Source organism: Paramormyrops kingsleyae, chromosome 14 (genome assembly GCF_048594095.1).
Source record: "Paramormyrops kingsleyae isolate MSU_618 chromosome 14, PKINGS_0.4, whole genome shotgun sequence".
Classification (NCBI taxonomy): Eukaryota; Metazoa; Chordata; class Actinopteri; order Osteoglossiformes; family Mormyridae; genus Paramormyrops; species Paramormyrops kingsleyae.
Genome location: NC_132810.1, coordinates 10,604,759 through 10,623,749, shown reverse-complemented (window position 1 = coordinate 10,623,749; position 18,991 = coordinate 10,604,759). Strand labels below are relative to the sequence as shown.

Below are 18,991 nucleotides of genomic sequence, written 5' to 3'. Positions count from 1 at the left end.
AAGTTTCTTTGAAGCAGAGGATTTAAGAAATGCATGAGGCAAAATTCACATTTATCAACTCTTGTGTCTTCTGAGCAAAATAAACTGAGCTAATGAGCTTCTCTTGTGTTTCTGTAAATGGCTTTTGTAATGTTCTAACTTAAATTACAGGGGATAATTGATTCTTCACAAAGAATGTTCAGTGACACATCCAGAGGCCTAGCTACAAATCTCAAAGTATTCAGATAGTTGAACATTTATGCATTCAGACCATAATGCAAATGCTGTATATATCCATATATGACATAGTAATAGAAAACTCTTAACTTTTCTTTGTTAAGCCTCAGACCTTTTCCTTGGTAAAACTGTAGGGGGAAATGCAAAGAATCAAAGGAGCTTTCAGGCTGGGGTGTCTTATGGGTGAATGGACACGAGACACAAAAGTCTCCTGCATGTGAACTGCACCTGCAGGCTGTCTGATGTTTTCCTGAGTGTAACTGGGCAGCATCAGGCCAGATTCTCTGGGTGCAAATGTTTTAACGATTAAAGCTGTGTCCTGATGTGTCCTACTGTCCACCTGTGCGTCCATCTTTGCCGATGAAAAAATAAATCCAGCCAAAACTATATTTATATGCTACAGATATTTTCTTCTCCTGTTCTTGTGAATGAATCATCCCTAGGAGCTGCAGATTTTGTCTGTCACTCAATTTTATTTTTGATTGTCACTCAGTTTTTCTACCTGGCACAAACAATGGAGTAGGTGATTTTAATAAATTGTTTTTTTTTAATTGTATGTAAAATGTTTGTTGCTGTACATTTCAACATTGGTTACCTTCTTTGAGGTGAGAACCTTTGATGTTTGTAAATGGCAGTTGTGTTAATCAGCAAAGCAAATAAATTACTTTGTCTATTTTTGTAACACCACATAATGCCTCACATGGATTGTTCAGCAGACAACAGGCGGTCAAAAGACTTGATTATAATTAGCTTCATGTTAAAATGGTTAATATGACTCATTTCCACTCAATGACTGATCCCTTATAATAATACTAATTCAGCATTACCTTGGTTTCCAGACCTTTGAAGCTTGTCAGCCCACATTCAGCTGTGTGCTTTTGCAACATTTTAATGGTGCATAGCTGGGCATTGCAACACTCTGAAACTAAACTGTGCCATCAGGAAAAAAAACTGTCCTCCAAAACCGGCCAACAGAATCATTCGAATGCACTACATGCTTCACCCTTCTTGCTATGTAGTGCGACTCTGTCACTGTTAAACCCTGAGTTTTGTTGATCCAGGTAACTACGGGTCACATCTTTGCCACATTGGAGAATGCAATACAGAAGTTGCTTCCCTTTGTTGCTGGGGCAACATTCAAAGCAGTGCTTGAGTCAGTCTGAAAATAGCAGTTTGTGACCACAGTTGATATGAATGTGGAGTTCATGTTTGAATAGAGTCGTCGAGTTCATTGTGTCTCAAGCAGTGGGGCGTTTTTGCGATTGCCAGGGACCAAAGAACAGCCACAGCCAGTGTTCAGAGAATTCTGCATTCCCTCTTATTCTCAAGGTGTAGTATTTGCTATGGAAGTTTCATTAGATTGCTGTGTGTATGACCAAAGTCCCCATGTTAGGCTTGGCAGGTTAGGGCTGCCTAGTCTTCTGCATTAGAAAAGTAAAGGACAAAAGCATTGAATTTCACGGTTTTGGAGTGTCCCAACAAGTAGGTCATTGGGGGATACGGTAATAGGAAAAGGTTCTTATGTGATAAAGTCAGAAATCTGACTTAATTATAACAGGCAGAATTTGCATTGTAACAGTTGTTCTGGTCATAGGTCTGAATGTAGACAATGATGTTTTATCCGTTTGATTTCTGCTGATTTGTTGTACATTGAAACTTGTAGTTCTTAATTTATTTATTCAGGATGAAAAACTGTAGTGGGGATCAGAAGAGTTTTAATTTATTCATGAACAGCCATAAAAGCAAAGCATTTTGTGCTGTTAAAAACCTCCTCAGTCTCCATGTTGCTGAATTACAGCAAAATACAGCTCAGGTGACACTAGCATGTAGTAATGTGTCTGGGTGACTTGGTTCAGCATAAATCTACGATGGTCATGCACTACGCCTCCTTGTCTGATGCTGATTTAACTTCAGCTTTTTTGAAAGAGCTATCAGGCTTGTTAATTATGGACTTTATTCTATATGATGTGTGTATGCTAAGATAATGATTTTCATTTGACTTTTAAATAATAGATTAATACTCTCCACATGTATCTACTGGCCTTGTTCATGACAGATGAAACCAGCCAAAAGAAACTATGGCTCAGTTATGTTCCCCTGGAAGAGGAATGTTAAAACAGGCCTACAGAGCTTAGAATCTTCTCTAAATAACACCAGGCTCAGATAGTGTGGATATATCTACCGGTAAGGTTGGGAAAGTGCACTGTGTAAAAGATAAAAACAAGTCTGTCAGTGTCATCCTAGCAATTACCCCATGTCTCCTGGCCTGAAATTGGCTCTTAACTGTCAATCACTGTAGATGGTCCTTCGTGAGCCAGGAATCCCCTGGGGTTTTGTCCACAGGTCTGCAAGCAGCGGGCTCTGTCAGGATGTACCACCTGACAGCACACAGCACAAGTACTTCAGCTACATTTATGCATAACTTTATCATACATGTGATGGGAATAATTAAAGCTACCCTTACTCTGACCGCTAAAGTGTGCCACTTTATATACAGTCGGCCCTCTGTATTTGTGGTTCTTGCATCCGTGGATTCAACCAACCGTGGCTTGGAAATATTCAAATAAAAAAAATTCCAGAAAGTTCCAAAAAGCAAAACTACAATTTGCCATGCACCGAGCACTTGACTGAATCCACACTTTAAAGTACACAGGAGGATGTCCATAGGTTATATGCAAAATGCTACGCCATTTTATATAAGGGACTTGAGCATCCATGGATTTTGGTAGCTGAAGGGGGTCCCGGAGACAATCCCCTGCGCATATCAAGGGACAACTGTGCTGACATCCTGTCCATGTATCCGCCCCCTGTGGTCCTGCCCTGGATGGATGGGTGGAAATCCTGAAGCCGTCACGCTCCCCCCTGTTCCTGGAGGGCTGTGGGGGGGGGGGGGGGTGTGCTCTTTTTTGCTTCTCCTATGTGTATATTTGATAGCTTGTCACCTTATACAGTGTTTCTGCTGCAAGTAAAATCTTAATTTCTGTCGCACGCCAAGTCTGAGAGATTTAGGCATCCTAATTTATAAAGGTTGCGTACTTGTCTGCTGTTATAAATGTGAAATGAAATGCGGCTTGCGGAGGCAGATTCCTACAAGTATCTCTGAAAGCTGATTTAATGGGACTGCCACTCTGTTATGCTAATCATGCTATTAAAATGCAGTTTTTTGTTTTTTTTTTGCAGTCCCATTTTCCCCATTAGTGTATATACTGTAGTTTCAATTTTTACCAAGTTAATTAGCTCATCAGTGTTTCATGACCCACCCTAAACATAAGTATTAAAATGTTGATTGAAAAATTTATTTTGTTTATAGCAGCTTACCTGCATTTAATTAACAAATTATTTAATTTGAAAAGGAAAAAAAATCACCAATCTTTTATTGTAGATGTCATCTCAATCACAACTGAACTCAGTCATTTCCTTTTGATCTTTATTCTCATACTGTATTTGATTTGTTGTTCGTGTGGGGATGGGTGGATGGATGGATGGATGGATGGTATATGTGTATACTCTTATCTATGTCTGGGGTGGCCTAAATTAGACATCTGTTATCAAAAAGTCTAATTTACTTAAAGAAAGGGGAGACATTTCTTAATCTTTTGTCAAACCATTTTCCACTAATCATAAACCATTTTGGGGGTCAGCATGTTCCAGTAGGTGTGGTAAATGTCATGTGGATCAGAAGGAGGTATGATGCTCAAAATATATCCATGTGAACCACACACAAAATGAAAACCAAAATGCACAGAAAGCATCTATGCACCCGCTATTCAGTGAATTCTGTGGACAGGTTGCTTTCATTCTTGTTGATTAGTGGATTATTTTTTTAACACTGTGGTATCTGGCAAAGAGACAATTAGCAGCAGATCCTGTAAGTCCTGTAAGTTTTGAGGTTGGGGCCTCCATGGATCAGACTTGTGTGTCCAACACACTCCATAGATGCTTGATCTGATTGAGGTCTGGGGAGTTTGGAGTCCAAGTCAACACTTTGAACTCTTTGTCATGTTCCTCAAACCACGCCTGAAGAATTTTCACAGTGTGGCAGGACGCATTATCCTGCTGAAATAGGCCACTGCCAAGGGGTGTACCTGGTCTCCAACAATGTTTAGGTAGGCAGTACATATCAAAGTAACATCCACATGAATATCGGGACCCAAGGTTTCCCAGCAGAACATCGCCCAGAGCAACACACTGCCTCTGCTGGCTTGTGCCTCCTGGAGGCATCTCTTCCTCCGGTAAATGACGCACATGCGCCCGGCCGTCCACATGATGCAACTGAAAACGTGCCTCATCGGACCAGGCCACCTTTTTCTATGGATCCATGGTGCAGTTCTGACACATGTCCATTGTAGGCGCTTTCGGTAGAGGACGGGGGTCAGCTGCACTCTGACCGGTCTGCAGCTGCACAGCCCCATACGCAGTAAGCGGTGATGCACTGTATGTTCTGACACCTTTCTATCATAGCCAACATTAACTGTGCTACAGTAGCTCTCCTGTGGGATTTCTTCACTGAAGGTGACTAGAGCACATAAAGAAGAGCTTTAGCTTTTGCCTCCTCAGTAAGTCCATCACTTCCTACTGGACCACAAATCAAATCTTCATCTTCACATTCCTTCCTTAGAATTTTTCTTACTTATCTTTATCTCTCACTCCTTTTGCCATATGCTTGTTGAGAGGTGAGAAGCTGCCCGCTTTTACCTTTTAATCTTCTGGCTGACGGTCTTGTTAAGTACCACGGAAACCTGCTCACCGAGTGTGGTGACGGCTGCTGTAGAATCTCAGTACGACATCGATCAACAGTGACAGGCTCTTCCTTATTTCAGAGGCTCTCAAACAGAAGAGAAACAAATATGGTTTTTGTTCAAGGGACTATGTGTTTAAGTGAGTATGGCCAGAGAGCACTTAGTGATGGATATTCCTCCTTTAAACCACAGAGAAAACCATTGGATTTTTCTGCTTGAATTTCTGTTTGTTTGTTTGTTTGTTTCTACTTGCGTAGAAACCATCCCCTTTAACATCCAAGCAATACATCACAAACCAAATGAAATACATCTATATTATTGCTTGACCATACTGTGCAGTTGAGGGAAAAAAAAACTTTGGGAATTACTTTGGATCCCTGCTGGCTTGTCTCATCAAAAATTCATAGAATACATTTTGTTCACTTTTCCATCTGCACTGTGGGTTTCTGATGGTGGAAGTTCTGAAGTGCTGTGGCTGTGGTCACATATATTTCAGCTTGACAAATGCTCGTGTTGGCCTGGGGACTGGAGATAATGTCTGCGGTTTTACAGAGCAAATGAAGGGAGGAAAAGGCAGCAGACAGGCCCCCCAGTTCTGAACACTTAAGCATCGTATTCCTGAAGAGCAAATTCTACCTGAATCACTTTCCCCCACCAGAAGACTTCTGGTTAACTCTATATGCAGGATTGCACAATTTACTCATATGTGTAACTCTTCGGATTTAATATATCATCTGTGTACCCCATTCTGGGTTATTGCTGCCTTGTACCTGTAGCCTCTGGGCTGGTTCTGGACCCCCGCGACCCTGCATAGGACAAGCGGGTATAGAAAATGGATGTGTGAATGGATTTAATGTACAGAACCCTCAGTAATGATTTGGACAAAGACCCATGCCTCTGTATTCCACAATTTTTAACTTTATAATCAAAAAATCATTTGTGATTGAAGTGCACATTCTAGCCTTTAATTTAAGGGTATGTGCATATATTTTGTTATCACTAGGTAAAAATTACAGCTTGTAATACATAGACCCCCCCCCTCATTTCAGGGCACCATAATGGTTGGGACATTTTGCTTCACAGGTGCTTGTGATTACTCAGGTGTATTTAATAGCTTCATTAGTGCAGGCATAAAATACCTAGGCTTGCTTCCAAGCTTTTTTTTTAATCACCTTTGGAGTCTATAGTTGCCATTGTTCAACATGAGGACCAGAGTTGTGCCAATGAGAGTCGAAGAAGCCAATTCGAGGCTGAAAAACAAGAATAAAACCATAAGAGGAATTACTCAAACCTTAGGACTATCAAAATCAACTATTTGGAAGAGCTGACTGATCGCACAGGGATTGGTTAGCCAAGAAGGACTTCCACTGCGTACATGCTGGTGATAGGAGAATCCTCACCATAGTCAAGAAAAATCCCCAATCGCCTGTCCGACAGATAAGAAACAATCTTCAGGAGTCAGTTGTGGATTCGTCAATGACTGCTATTCGTCGAAGACCTCATGAGCAGAAATGCAGAGGCTACACTTTAAAATGCAAACCTCTAGTTATCAACAAAAAGTAGATGGCCAGATTACAGTTTGGCAAAAAAAAAAACTACTTAAGTTTTTCAAAGCTCAAAACTGGAAAATTCATGAATGGTCCAGTTAGTCCCCTGACTCTAATCTTATGGAACATGCCTTCCATATTCTGAAGAGGAAACCCAAAGGGACAAAGGCCCCGAAATAAGGTGAGGCTGAAGGTGGCTGAGCATCACCAGAGAAGATACTCAGCGCCTGGTGATGTCTGTGAATCGCATTGCATGCAAAGGATGAGCCTCAGAGTACAAAACATGACTGCTTTACAGTAATATACACACCATTGCTATGTCCCAAACATTATGATACTCTAAAATTGGGGGGGGGGGGGGGGTATGCATATGAAGCCACATGGCAAAACCAGCATGTAGGCAGATACCTTCCAGTGTAGAATGAGCACTTACTGTGAATTACTTGTGAATAGCTGGATTAGAAATGGAAAAACTCCGGAGCACTGGGGCAAATCAGGGAAAAACATGTTTTTGTCCCAAACATTGCAGAGGGCACTGGGATGTCATGAGCTTAATCTCCCACTGACAGGTTAATGAATATGCACTGTGTAGCAGGCATCTGGGCGCATTCGACATGGGCCAATCAGCGTATTGGTTGTGTTTCTTGAGTCATTTGTTTAGTTTCTGAAAGAAAGAACATGAGCACTAAGTGGAAAAATTAAATAATTTAGTTATGGGCTGGAAAGTTAATTTTGTGTTGCTTGTGCAGTTGTTCGCAAAGCATATGAAATACGCAGCATATCAGATTTTACTGGCGCTTTCTCGTGGTATGCAGAGACATTTCAGATCCGTCTGAGAGTACGGCTAAGCTGAAAGGCTTTTGGGTGAAAGCGGTTTTCCCGCACCTGCCTGGACGGTGTGTCCGCACCCTGCCTGCCAGGAGACAAAGTGGGATCTTAAGTGATCCTGGTGTTTCTTATAACTGCAGGCTTTATACAGCCAAAAAGACAGTAGCACTGACAGCTATGAGAATATCTAAATTCAAAAAAGAAAGTTGAGAAACGCATTACTTAAATTCCCAACCTCTTCTTTTTTCTGTTTAGTGGATGCAACAATATACACAACAATTACTTTTCTGTAATTATTTGAGCAACAGTTTACTAATGCACTCTGTAATTATGTCATAGATAAGGTCTGGTCCTCCTTTGATACTGAAGCTGTACAAATAAAGCCATTCTTTGTCCCTGAGCAGAGAAAATGAGATGCTTAATTAGGACCTCTTCTGTCCTTGTCTTCCATTATCAGTACCTGAACGACAACTTATATTGTAGGATGTATCTCAGTAACTGATCCATCTTATGGTTTTGGTCATAACCATACAGAGATCCTGCTCTTGGAAAGAAAGGCCATTTAGATTAATAACCTAAACAGTGTAGACGTGTGTCCATCACTATGCCAGAACTCCCTAAACTAAAGTGAAGACGTATGCATTATGTAGAAGGTCCAGCTAGAGTCTGGAGCACATGGAAGCTTGCTAACATTAAAATGGACCTACTAGTACTTCTTTTTATGGAACAGAAAGGATATATTGGTTGTGTAGTGTATGCTGTGAAGAAGCTCTGGCATTTTTTCAGCTTACAATTAACAACAATAAATTTTAATTGCGAATTAAAGTTTGGGGGGTGGTGGGATGTGTGCTCAGCTGTGGAACCGTAATATTACCCTCGGGTGAGACTGGTGCTCGCTGCCAGCGTTTTGGCAAGATGAGCCGTGAAGTATGATGGCTGATCCGCAGGCTGTACCATACCAGCCCTGCACGGCTGCATCCGGGAGCTGATTTTGGTTTCCCGGCAACGCATCCAATTCCCAACTGCATCTGAGATGGGTCTGCCTCTCAGAAGCAGATCATTGAACTCTGCAGGTGTTATTGATTCAAGACCCTGCCTCGGTATTGAAGGAGCTGCCCGCAGATATATGGCTGTTTCTTTCACCTTGTAATTGCATGTGTCAGGTGACTGCAGGGTATAGCAGCGAGACATTTAAGGCTATATGGTTTGTGAATTCCTTATATTATTATTATCGTATGGTTTGTGGTCACTCAACTGTGGCTTGTAGTGGTACGTTTACAGCAAAGTAATAGCAAACAAGCACATACCGACATGATGGAAATTGAATCCAAACAATTTGTGCAGACATGATGTGCATTTTTGGTGCATTGCTGATGACGGCAGTTTTGAACTATTAAGAAATAAAAGACCTTAGTTACGCATTTCATAAAGCATGCATTGTCACATCCTTTTGATATGGACAAAGCTTCTACCATCCATATTCAATAGGCACTATTTGACAACAATGCCTGTCCTTAGTGGAGGCTTTTGAAGTTTTTAATGGGTACAAAGCCTCCGTCAGATAGTACTGAAAAACACATGAGCCTTTATAAAGTGGCCAGTTACGCAGTTGCCTATTTTTATGTAATCGGAAACTGTACAAATAATCTGTAGGAATACAGATAAGCAACATTATGGTCTTCCTTGATCATTGATCCGAATATGTATAAAAACAAATGTATGATTTCACATTTGAATTGAATTTTATTATATTGGTAATTACACTGAAAGGAGAGATCAAACACACAAGTCCATTTCCTGTGAGTGGATGCTGTTGAGTAGCCAAAACACAAAGCCACATTACTTTGGGGGGGACAGACATTACTTTGTCTTCGATAGCTGGGAAAGAAAAGGGCCACAGAACTGAAATGCTCTGGTAACAAAGAGAAACCTTTTCTGTATGGTTTATAGGCAGGTAGGGTGGGTCTGCTTGAGCGTCCATAGTCCCAGAAGAGTCTGCCTATAGTCCATGGAGTTTCAATCAAATTATCAGCCACTATTGTAGCCCACAGATTAGCATGTAAATAGGAGGCTCAGACTCGGCCACTGCAGTTTGTTGTCTAGTGCAATCACACGAGATTATTTTATTAGAACTGTTGTTGCAGTTCTGCCTGATAATATGGAAGATCTGACCTACTATGAAGAGATCGATGACACCGATGCATGTATGTTTGTGGGACATGTTTTGTTTTTGTCGCCGTTTGGCAAATGTCTTACACAGGAGCGTAAGATTTTTGGCGAGATTTTATAAGCGCTGCCCCGGTCACTATATCGATCGGTGATGTCACAATCGTGTGTCACATCCTACTTCCTACCCGTATTCCTGGCTCCCCGTCAGCACATGCTCCCCGCTCAGAGGACAAACAGGCCAGCCTTGCTATGACTGACAGTGTAATAAACTTCTACTCTAGTTCAATTTCTCACCTGTCGGCATCTCGGTGCTTTACATTAGCCTGACATATACACCGCATCTAAACAAATGGCCTTGAAAGCCTCTCATCCCCCACACATTCAAGGGGAAAACGTCATGCCTGATTTTATCTCGCTGGCCCCTTCAAAGCAACAAACTACCCTCTCCAAAGACTTGTCCTGCGTATATTTATAACATTTACATGTATAGGAATGACATTGATTCAGTTAAACATTTAGTGGTAGCACTAATACAATCTCTTAATGACAAATTACTTCCTAGGAGGTACTGTGCTTTTTCTGCTGTAAGAAATACATTCAATAAAAAACTTGCTTCAGATAAAATGCATTTAGCTGTGACAATGGATGAAGTGTACTAGAAATTGCTTATAATTGCTTATTTCATTAAAATATTTTAGTGAATGTTTTTAATTATGTTATTAAAATATATGAATGCATTACTGACATGATTTTTCACACTGTTTAGACTGTTTAGGCCATTTCTGATGAACATATTGAAAAGAGTGAAGTATAAATATGATTACAGTATATACATATATATAAATCTGATATTTAAAATCTTTTGAAGTGTGTAATTAAACTGCAGAGAACTTTGAAAATACACATTACTGTATATCAATTCCAATTCAATAATTGATAAATTACCTTCATATGTAATATTATTTACCATGGGATGTTGCTGCATTGCTGCCTTTAAATTACTGTTAGCAAATACTTGCTATGAACCTATAATTTCCCATCACCTGTGACACCGTACGAAGTCCAGTGGACTGGAGACAGCAGTACTTATGCCCTGATGTCATTCATTATTGGGGACGTCACGGTTGTAACGATCATTTAAATGAACGAGCCCATCATTATATTCCGAGCTTGGCCTCTCTGGATGCAGACGTGCCCATTCTCATACATATGCAGGCTGGCCGTTACCATGGAAACAGTCAGTGTTATTGATGCTAGTCTCAGCGGTGTGTTGTTTGGCCTACATTCTACGCGTGCAGCTGTGGTGCTATCGCAGCCATCAGCACTGATTTCACGGGCAGTGGGGAGAGATGCATGCCTTACAGGGTTTGTTACTATTGTGATTTATTATCCTCTAGCATCAGTGTTCCATAATTCAAATAATGATACACTGCACCTGAGATTAAATAAAATGAAAATCGATGAAACTCGCAAAATATTTTGGACTTGCGGATCTTTCCTAAAACTCTGAAACACCATTTAAATTGTTTTAATGAGGACTCACTCTTTGGTTCTGTGGCAAACACAAAATATCCTCCTTGAGCAGATGCAAATAAGAGACGCATTTTTTATCACATAGGTTTTTTCTTTATTCAGCCCAGCATATTCAGTTGAGCTGAAGCTTTCTGCTCTCGTTATAGTCCCAGCTATTAATTAGCGAGTGCCACGCATTCCTGAGAGGCTGCCATCAGAGCCAATCTGCTAATGAGGCACCATCTGATTTATGGGACTGCTGATCGATGGTAGACGCCATGTCGGACTTCCTCTGGGGGGCAGTCTGTACCAATGCAGTACATCAGCGTACTCCTGTTGTGCAAATTAATGAGAACACCTGATCTGAGATCTGTGTTGGTTTGACTGTCCATTTCTTCCCCCCCCAATAAGTCTACGTATTTAAGGGCCGTGCTGTTAATCTTTCACACTTGAGTCCTGTCAAAAGCCTTGGCTGTTGTGAGCTTCCTGAGTTGTCAGCTGCTTATAATAATTATACAGTAATTAAGATTAAGTAATTATTAATTAAGCCCTCGGTGGTGTTGGGGACGGCTCCAGAGCAGGTGGCATGAGACACTAGACAGTGATGTTTCCACAAAGTGCCCCTGGGGGCTGTTTGTCGGGGTTTTCAGATTAGTGCAGGACCTAGAAAATGCAGAGCAGGCGAAGGTCAATGGAAAAGCCCAACTGCGAGTTCCCAGTGTGTCTGCTGCTTGCTCCTTTCAGGTAGCCTAACAATCCTAAGCCAGCCCCAATCTGCCAGCCTCGCCCCATCCTGACCAGTGCCAGCCTCGCCCCATCCTGACCAGAGGCCAGTCTCCCTTTGCCGCCCAGTGTCCTTGGCAGCGGCTCTCTCTAGCCCTGGAGGGTTAATCGTCTCCAGTGGGCTGGTTGGCACAGCACCACCACGAAGCTCCCAGAGGTTCGACCGCCTCACTTTAAACAGCCTGTCAGGCCTCCAGTAGGAGCGGGTAAGTCGCACTGCCAGCGTCAGGTTCCAGTTTGTTCAGGAAGAATAAAGCCGCTCGGACTGCCGTGTCTGAAGGGGGCAGCGTTTCTTTGACCTGGTGCGTATTTATCAGGCTGCTCACGGAGGTGCACCGCTGTGTCTACCAGGCTGCATGCTTCCCCTCCCCCGGAGTGACCTGTGTGCCTATGTGTGAGTACTGGCCCGGCAGAGGAGCTGACTGGTAGGACCAGGCCGGAGGTGAGGTGCCTCGGCTCTCCCATGACACCAGCATTTTAAGGAGCTCCCAGCAGGAACAGAAGACTGATCACTCCTTCAGTAGTGCCAGGAGACCAGTGCTTTAGTTTGGCCTTTTATTTTTATGTAGCTTCAGGAACAGGAGGGAGCCGGGACAGTGGTTAAACAAACTGATTGTTTTCGTAATTGAGGTACTTCACAGACGGTGTGAAAAGACAAAGAGGCAAATCAGTACAATGGAAATACGCTCAGCATCAAACAAAAAAAATTAAGCACCCAGAAGCAATAGTCCGATTTGGATGCAATTCAGCACACGTGCTGTCCAGCGATGGATATGTAATGATATGATTTGCAAGGAGCTGTCACGTCTAGACACAGAGGATGCCTCGTAGGCGCATTAGACAGCATTACCAGCACTTGACGGAGTTTGATAGGGGTCGCATTGTGGGTTTGCATGAGGCCGGGGGGTCGTATCGTGCAATTGCCCGGCATGTGGGACATGCAGATGTCGTAGTCACCCGATGTTGGAACCAATGGGCAGGTGAGGACAGCCACACACGTCGTGAAGGTTCCAGTCACCCAAGACAGACCAAACCAAGGGAGGATCGTAGTATTGTGGGCCGATATTACAGAACCCTGTGACATCTGCACCTGCCGTCCAGACACAGGTGTTGGACTCTGTATAACGCCCTGTGTCATCCTGCACCGTGTCTCGACGACTGGCATCAGCCAGACTACTGATTGACTGTCCCATGCATAGGCTGCCGTTAACACCAGCACAGAGTCGGCTGCGTTTGGAGTGGTGCCGTAAGCGGGAGGCCTGGACTTGATGCCACTTCAGTGGAGGTGCTGTGGAAGTTAAACATTTTGGACGGACGTAAATAAAATGCAGACACCTTAGGATGGGAAGAATGTCCTGTTTATTTTGTCTATGCGTACAGGTGTTCCCCACATGCAAAGGAGAAGAGCCCCCCTGCTGTATACAAATCAACATCCATTTTTACACCTTTTCTGGAGGTGACATCCCTACATGAACTCGCCAGATGTTGCCCATTAGCTCGTCTCTTTGTTCCTTATTTGCTCATCTTTGTTCCTTATTTGCTCGTCTCTTTGTTCCTTATTTGCTCGTCTCTTTGTTCCTTATTTGCTCGTCTCTTTGTTCCTTATTTGCTCGCCTCTGTTCTGTCTTGCCCCCTTGTCAGGGTTCCTAGTACAGGGCCCTTCAGTTCTGTCCTTAAAAATCCTAACATTTCTAGAGATCCCTTCAAGGTCAGGTCATTTACACACCACAACAGGTGCATCTTCCTTTATCTCATAACCTGAAACTGTTTGTGTGGCCCACCCCCCAGCACACATGAGACATTGACTGCAATCCCAGCATGCTCTCATTCCCATTGATGTCACAGGCGTATCAGGCTTATTTAAATTTCACTTACACGGTGCCTAGCAGAATCCTTTTCTGCACTACAAAGGCAATACACAGTAACTACGCTGACAATGGAACTGAGAAAAAGGGCTTCAGAGTGTTTTGACTTTCCACCTCCTACATGTAGTAGGTAGATAAATTATAGTGGTTTCCTCAAAACTGAGCATTGTTGCACTGGAATGCTTGAGATGGCACTTATGAGATAAAATAGAGCATGAGACACCCAATTTTGATCATAACTCAGTTTTAATAAAATATGAAGTTGCGGTGCTTTGACTTTGTCTTTCTGTATTGACCGTGGCTCTGACAAAGTATCCAGCCAGCAGAAAGTTTATGTTCCTCTCAGACCAAGATGAAAATGCAGTGTCTGTTGGGTATGAATTTACACTTTAGGCTGCTGAACACATCAAGAAAAAAAAAGTTTCCCTCATTGTGTAATTTAGGATACGTTCTATACAGTATGTCAAGTGTAATTTATCAATCTCTTTTTTAAGTGCTTATAAAGATAGAAAAGGTGCTGACCTCATAAATAAAAGTTCATCATAAAATTTTAGAATTTTATATAATTCTCTTTCGATTTTTTTTCAACTATGTAAGTATCTTGTCACATCGTCCAGCCACAATCTATAATATTTCGAGGTCTACTCTTTCCTTGTAATTAACCCATTGTCTGATTCTGCATACTGACTAAACAAAAACAGTCAGTGCAAATCAGCTTGTTTGAAAGCTGGTCTGCAGGGAAAAGTCATATGGTTTCATAGAAATTAGTTTTCTTCTATTACGGTGGTGGTGAATAGATTTCATATGAGACAGATAATCAGGCATGCAGAAGGGTTTCATTTAAGATGTTGCAGTATTTGATCTTATCAAATATTTTCTTGTTGCTATGACCACGGGAAAATCATAGAAATTCACTTTAAGGGAACCATAGACCTTCATCCATTTTCTGAAACCGCTTGTCCTGTTCAGGGTCATGGGGGTCTGGAGCGTATCCCAGAGGCTATGGGGGCAAGGCAGGGAACAAGCCAGGATGGGGCGCCAACCCATCACAGGGCACACTCACACACCAGTCACTCACACACCAGTCACTCACACATGCACACCTATGGGAAATTTGGTAACACCGATCAGCTTCAGCATGTTTTTGGGCTGTGGGGGGAAACGAGTATCCAGAGGAAACCCCACGATGACACGGGGAGAACATGCAAACTCCACACAGATAGAACCCTGGTCCCAGAGATGTGAGGCGACAGTGCTAACCATTGCACTACCGTGCCTCCCCATAGACCTTCAGGGTATCCTTAAAAAATAAATATACAAAAATGCTTATGAGCAGATGTCTGATGTCCGTTCTAGATGCACCTAACCAGATCCAGGTCGGCACTCTATTCCTGATGACTTTTTACATTCTAGTGGCTCGCTTTTAACGTCTTAGGGAAATGTAGATCAGACATTCACAGTTTAATAGTTATTAGTTGTGTCATAAGCTGTATGGCACTAAAGGTTTTTAATAGATAATAAAATGATACAGTATTTTATAGGTTATCCTGTAGCCTCTTTGTTCCGCTATTCATTGCACAGCATGTTATGAATCACCACAGACTGGTATCAAAGTTAAAGTTAAAACTTGGCGTTTCTGGAAAAGTCATAGATAACTTCTCCTAAAGGTGAATTGATTTTCAAGATGAAAACTTCAGCTTGACATGAAAGTGAAACCAGCTTTGCAGATAATCTGAAAAGGTTTGACCAAGCCAAACTGGTTTGATTTAAGGGCACTCCAGCAGATGCATGGCCCTGGGCCAGCATGCTGCCTCTCGTAGCAAAGCCAGGGATGCTGGGACATTGTCTGGAACAAGTCACTTTGTACTCTCCTTTTTTCGTAAACCATTTTCTTTTAGGATATGGATAAACAAGAGTTAGTAGAAGGCATTAACTACAAGTTAACCACAAAGATATAATTAGAAACGTGTGTGTCTGTGTCTGTGAGAGCAATATATTGACATCAATTCAGGGAGAATCCTAAATATCATACCCTGTGCTCCCAGATTCCATACTCTCCACAGTGCCGCATTGTATGAGCAGTTATTGAGAATGTATTGATGAAACAACAAAAGTCAGTAATTTTTTCTTCAGCAAAGAAATGTGTCTGCTTTAAGGAGACATTAATCTGGATCTGTAAATGATGGAGCTGTAAGCTGGACCATCTGATATCAGTAGCTGCAATATTTCATAGTGCTGAAGTGTCAAGCTCCAAATACCCAAGACAGCCTGAGAAATACTGTAATTCCCTATAATGACCTAGTGGGGCTCTGTTGCACTTGTTTTAAAGTACTACTAAGCCCTGAAAATAGTTACTGTGAAATTTTGCCTCTGTACTATCATTACTCAGCATTAAAATGGCAAGACATTTAATAAATATTATGTTGTCTTCAGAAATTTTCCTTTATCATTACTTTATAATATCAACACATTTTGTTCTTCTCACTTTTACCGCATTGTATAAAGACAAAATAGAAAGGTAAGCCTTGTGTGTTACACTGACTATTGTGTGTGTTACACACACACACACTTAATTCCCTTTTACATGGTCTTGTCAGTCCTTTATGGCTGTGCCTTTTCATTCGCTATCAGTGTTTGTCCTGTAGTCCACAGACGAGGCTCGTCAGCAACACGCGCTGTTTCTGGGCATGATGAGGTGCTGCCAGAGCCCAGTGTTAGTGAAGGTGGCCTACAGTATCTGTCAAGGGCGGCGCAGCTCTCCCATCCCGTCCCCTGCTGTAAACGTGATCCTTTCCTGTCTTTCGTTGACCCTTTTTCACAGGCTATTGCGAGGTGACATGGTGTCCTTATTAGCTAGATTAATCCTCCTTTTCTCTTCTAAATCAAGGATTTCCAGCAGTTCTTAGCTTCTGCCCATGTATCCATCTATAGTAGAGTCAGAATGAAAGGTCAACATTTACCACATTACTAAATATTCCATGTTGCTAGGTGGTGGACAGTTGGGGGTTTGGAAAGGGGCCCCATCTGTGTAGGTTAGTGGCAGATGGAGCAACATCTATGACACATTGTGACAGAATCTGTATTCTGAGGGCATTTGTATTCCCAAGGTCTATCAGGTTATGTGTGAAATGCAAGGGGCCAGGATCTGATCTGTTAAATTATTAAAAATGTGCCCACAGTTGGGCTCTGCTGGTCCCATTCTGTTACAGAGCCACAGTCCAAATGAAAATATTTTTTCATCATCCATTCAGCTTAATTTTATTTGAAATTCAATTGAGTAGATTTGCATGAGAAATCTCATGATTATAGAGCTTTTTGTCAAAATGATTTTCTTCATTTTTCTCCAAGGTACAAGAAAACAGCAGCTTGCATAGATTTGTGCCTGAATGACTCCTCACCTCCATCTGGTGCCCTTTTTATACACTTTATTATTGCACACAGGAGAAAAGGGAAACCAGAACATATTTCATACTTGTCAGGTTTTTTATATTGCACAGTGGCATTTATTGATTTTATGTGTCTCCTGGTGGTGATGTGAATGAACAGGGGGTGTAACTTCTGCGGATTAATGGAATTCAGAAGTATACAGGAATGGGAGAAAAATCAGTTTTCTCATCCTGTCTTCTTGGTTTAAACAGCCAATTACCGTCATTTCTGATGCCCCCCCCCCCCCCCCCCCGGCAGGGTAAAGTCCTGCATATACTTCCTGCCATGCATGTACTATCAACTGCCCCCTGCCTATTCACTGCCCCCCCCTTGGGTTACGGCAGCCATCTCCTACGCACCCCCGCCCACACAACAGTATTTACATTCTCCCACCCACGCAGCATTCATGACATGCACTGCATTTCCCGCTAGATTCATGACACTGAGTGACTGTGTTCTATTAATGTTCTATTAATGTCTCTGTTACGGTAATAGCGAGTGTCGATATCTAGCTGCCCTGCTTGAGGCACTATATCTATGCATAGCAACTAAAATGACATTAAAAACAGGTTCCTCTTAGACTATAATGGCAGCTCCGCTGACATGTTTTTCCCACTGATGAGATGAAGTCTGCTTGGTAGGGGTTACAGTGCTCTGTCAGATACAGCCTGTTTTAACCCAAAGGCAGCCAATAAACCAGTGGTGACTTACCGGTAATCCCACCCACTGTGGTTTCTGAGCCGCCTTATTCCCATCACCGCCTGTATCCCTGTTCCTCTCTGTTAGCGCCAGTTCATCCTCTGACATTCACCATGATTGCTTAATCAAAAATGTTGTTATGCTGTTGTTCAAAGAATGAGAGCCAGGCCCTAGTTTAACATGACTGGAATCGTCTCTCAGGCTCCATGTCCTCGTTAAATGTACAGTACATGTGAGCTAGGTGATGGCAGACTGTCATGCTTTCTTTTTTCACACAATATGTTGACACCAGAAAATGAAACAGCTTTCTCAGTTCATCATTTTCCTGCTAACTGGGTAATCGATTCATCGACGTACCTGAAAATGAAGATTTTTTTGGCTCGAAGGGCCTGTTTACCTGCCAGGAAGCAGTAGGGGCTTGGGGCATGCACTCCTCTGATGCATTGTCCTATCAGCAGATGAGATATGCAGTATAGAGAAGCAGTGAAAGGGGCTGGGCACACAGCCACCTTCCAAGTACAGACAGAACTGGAAAATGAGGACAATATTCAGAAAGCATGAAATGGTAATATTACTTTTATGTTAAAGTTAGTGTATTATAAGAAAAAGTAAAATGTCTTAAGTGTTTTTAATTATTTCCAAGATACGAGGAGATCCAGGTGATGTTATGCAGTTTATCACTTTGGAAGATGCGGATTCCTTTCCCTGTTAGACATGTTACCTATAATACTAGAACAAGCTTATGAAACCTTTGAGGGGAACTAGTGGACAAATGTATGCGTGACCCTTGTGCAATTTAATGTATACACATATCGGAATGTATTTAAAATTCCCATTCTATACTCTCTCCATATCATGCCGTCAGCCCTTAACCAATAATGCAGTTCTGGTCCTACGCACGCACACACACGCGCACACACTCACACACTCACACACACACTCACACACACACACACACACACGGACACACACGCGTGTATGTCAGGTGAGCACAGTTGGATGACTAAGAGCCAGATCATCATGTAGCCCTTTCTGGTGATGGATGAATGTACTCTATCCTCTTAACATACTACGCTGCAGTCGAATCACGTGTGCTAAATAAATAGCTGAATAATTAGCTTGTCATTTCATCAGATTGGGACATTCAGAAGCCCTTCATTGATGTTTGTGTTTTGAGTCCCAAGATCTCATGTATACACTATACATG

General features: G+C 42.2%; 2 protein-coding genes across 10 annotated transcripts in view; both read left to right on the top strand.

The window, feature by feature from the left end:
• begain (brain-enriched guanylate kinase-associated) overlaps positions 1-18,991 on the top strand; it is a 206,096-nt gene that overhangs the window by 132,605 nt on the left and 54,500 nt on the right. The window lies entirely within an intron of this gene.
• The window catches only part of wars1 (tryptophanyl-tRNA synthetase 1), a 111,754-nt gene continuing 96,415 nt past the window's right edge, over positions 3,653-18,991 (top strand). The window contains exon 1 of the mRNA XM_072699302.1: positions 3,653-3,656. The gene's annotated coding sequence lies outside the window, so the exon portion shown is untranslated. The remainder of the gene's footprint in view (positions 3,657-18,991) is intronic.